The sequence below is a fragment of the Nicotiana attenuata genome, unplaced genomic scaffold (assembly GCF_001879085.1).
Source record: "Nicotiana attenuata strain UT unplaced genomic scaffold, NIATTr2, whole genome shotgun sequence".
Classification (NCBI taxonomy): domain Eukaryota; kingdom Viridiplantae; phylum Streptophyta; class Magnoliopsida; order Solanales; family Solanaceae; genus Nicotiana; species Nicotiana attenuata.
This window is the reverse complement of record NW_017672532.1, coordinates 28,985-32,756: the sequence shown is the minus strand read 5'-3', so window position 1 is coordinate 32,756 and position 3,772 is coordinate 28,985.

The following is a 3,772-nucleotide window of genomic DNA, read 5'->3' as shown; positions in this document are numbered from 1 at the left end:
ATGAGTATATCTATTGGTTTTTCCGCTTCTCAATCATAGCAACAAGGAAACAAAGGCAGAAAGAAAAATTATGTACTAGTGCCACATCTGCATGACTCCTTTATTTTCTGGCTGTAACAGGAAGAAGAATTATATACTAGTACATACCTTTTCAGCTCCCGTTGGAATTGAATCTTAGATCTAGAGGAAACTAAAATTCTAACTAGAAAATCTCCACAGACGGCGCCAAATTGTTTGACTCAAAAGTTGTAAAATACTTTTTAAGCAAATCAATCAAAGAAGATGAAGGGGTAAATCCTAGTTAAAGATAATTAACTCTAGATCCGAGATGAGTAAGATGAATGGAAAAACATAGTCGAGTATAAATGTTGACGGCGATTATGACCAGATTTAATAGCATAGAGAAAGATGCATTAAGTAACAAAAATATGAATAAAGGAAAAGATTCACCCGATCTTCAGTGAGACGGATCTTCTTTCATTTAATCCAGAAGAATGATAGTAAAATACAAGAACCTTATGACCCTTTTTCGGGCCTGATGAAGATATGGGACCACAGATCCTCTCATTTCTTAGGGGAGGTGTGTTTACATGTTTTCTAGAAAGAGGGAGAGGGGGAGAGAGAGCCCTCCTTTTGGGAAGTCCTCCCCTCCTATTTATAAGGGGGGTATCCATAGAAAATCCTAAAAAAGGTACAATTTAGAGGTAATATTCGGTAGAATATCCCTTTTGAGTAATCCAAAGCAAACTAGCTGTTTGATGACGGTCCGACCTTGGTTATTGATGACGGTCCGACCTTGGCCTGTCTGACCTTGGTTATTGATGACCGTCCGACCTTGGCCTGTCCGACCTTGGTTATTGATGACGGTCTGACTTTGGCCTGTCCGACCTTGGCCTGTCTGACCACGATGTTATGTTTCCGCGTGACGAATTTCTCTGATCTAATTTTGACCCATACAGTCTCATTTGTGAATGCAGATTCCTTTTTGTTTTTCTTCTTTGGGAATATGTGCTTCTATGAGTTTTATGATTTTTACTTTGGATTTTACATTTGTGATTTTACCATAGAGTTCATTTTCTAATTTGTGGTTGTGATTGTTGAATGTAATTTCCTATAGGTTTTTTCCCTAATGAATGAAAGATTAGGAATTCTATTTATTTGCTTTATTTATCTAAATAAAAATAAGAGCATCTCTCTTTATTTATTATCAGTAACTCCATATCAATTTTATTGAGCAACAAGAGAAGACATTTTTCTTTTAAGTTTCGTTGAGCGAAGGAATAAAAAATGATTGTCATGTACATTTTGCAAGACCAATATTTCTTCAGTGCATATTCTGAAAATGTTTGTCAATCACTATATATGTGTATCTCGGTATAGCATTGTGCGTCGTTGGATAAATATTAAATTAATTGGAGCTGAACCCACTTTCAGGAGTACCGGTTATACATTTGTCTCAGCAAGCACTTGAAGCTCTGCAACTCATTCATTGACTGAGAACAATAACAATTATATCTCAATCCCCAAACAAGTGTTCTCTTTGATTGAGAAATTGTTGCAGTTCAAGGGACTTCAGGGCTGAAGGATGAATGGAATTTTCAGGAAAACAAATTTATATTTGCTTGTTTTGAACTCTATGCAAAACCCTTCTATTTAATTTGCTTTATATTTTGTGGATCAGAACTAGATCTTTTTCAACTAAATTTTGCTTCTGAGATGGATCTTTCAATCTAAAAAAGCCCCAAAAAAAATGAGGAATTCACGTGTCAAAGAGAAATATATGTGCAGGGACATAAAAAGTCATTAATAATTCATTAATATCTGTACATCCAAAAAGATCTTAATATTTAGTATAGTTGTTTAGTGATTGAACATTGGACATTTGAGATTTGTGAGAATTTGGTGACATGTCGTGAATAACAACAGTAGAAGCTAACTTATAGAAAAATATATAATTAAAATAAATATCGTTAGAAGCTAATAAAAGGGACAAAAAATATCTCAATGTATGACGTTGACAACTGCTGATAGCACTGAAATAGTTATTAGCTTCATGGTCTTCATCTTAAATCCATATTTTGGTTACTATAATTTCATTACTCTATATTTGTATTAGAGTTTTTGCTTCAAGTTTTACCTTTTCTATTAGAGTGGAGATAATTGTGGGCTGACCTAGAGGTAAATGTAGATATGCATCTTGCACTGAGCTGTCCATTTGGTTATCTTTTCCACCCTTTGCTTACTTCTGTGAATAACAAGAATGCATTATTAACATATTATGTATCAGTTATCTTAACTTTCACGCGTGGTGTATGGATAACTTCGTGCTACATTTTAATACAAGTATCTCATTTTACTGTATTTGCTTATCTTAACTTTCATGACTGTTGTATGGATAACTTCGTGCTGCATTTTAATATAAGTATCTTATTTCACTCTATTTGCTTCATAAAAAAAAGAAGAAAAAAAACAAGCATTGCACTTTCTTATTAATCATGTTTCAATGTTGTTCTACTCCATTTACCTCATAAAAGTAAAAAGGATCCAAGTGAAATAATTTCAAGTATGATAAATAGGTGACTCCCTCAAAGAACTCTCATGTGCTAGAAAATTGTAGAGTATAATTTTTTCTTCCCAGATGTGCACTTTAACTTGATTAAGCTATGAATTTACCTTAATTACTAAGATAAGTTTTAATAATGGAGCATATGTATATATTTCCCTCAATATTAGTTATGTGGTAACATGAAACAAGGCTCTCTAAACTACTAAAGAAAGCGTGTCTTATCTTGGAAGTAGTTCCATTACGTAAGATTTTTTTTTTTTTTTTCACTTAAGATCTCAAAAACGTTGTCTTAGCCTCTTTCTCCTATCCTAATATTGACTTTCCCATTTATATGCCTAGAATTTGTGTTAGTGTCAGTTGAAGAGGACACGACTTATTCTACTAGAACTAGAAGGACCTCAATTCTCTTCCAAAATTTTAGATATTTCTAACTGCTCAAGTTCTGATTTAGCTTTAGTTTAGGAGGACATTATTGGAAGAAATGGTACAATCTTTTTGGTGCAGAATCGGATTCTATATGCACACATCTTGATCTAGGCCTCATTGTGGTCATTTCTGGTATTACTTACAGTTTCTGAGATAGCAGTAATGTTGGGAATGCATTAATCGATCATGTTCTACAAACTATTATTAGATTTTTCATAGGATACTTAAAAAAGAAGTAGGATAGACTCACTTTGCGCAGTGAATGCAACCGACACAAGCTTAAGTTTGTCATTTATGGACATGTCAACTCTTACTTCTCTTGCCCAAAGTTATGCATCATGTGTTTCCGCTGATTCACTAGCTCTTGTCATTCAGGGAATGACCAGACCTCAACAACATGCAGCAAAGAAACAAAATTGCTTCTCATTCTCATATTTGATGATTAGCTGTCTAGGCTGCTACTTTTAGGTGCTACATTTAGGACCACTTCATTTTGTTTTTAATAATTGCAAGGATTGGATCAATACATGTACTTCTTCCAGTAAATCTATGTTTTGCCATTTGAAGTTTTATCATTACAGTGTTCGGGTAAATCTTGTACCTTCTCAATGTTTAAGAAAATTTTGGTTTCAATTTGTGAAATGAAACTTAAGATTTCTGTTAGTTTCTTTCTGAAAACAAATAGAAGTAGCTCTCTCACTTTTATTGTACTAAAGAAAAATGAAAATTTAATTTTTAGTAGGTGTTATGGTTATTGGTATTGTACAAAGGGCTCATACT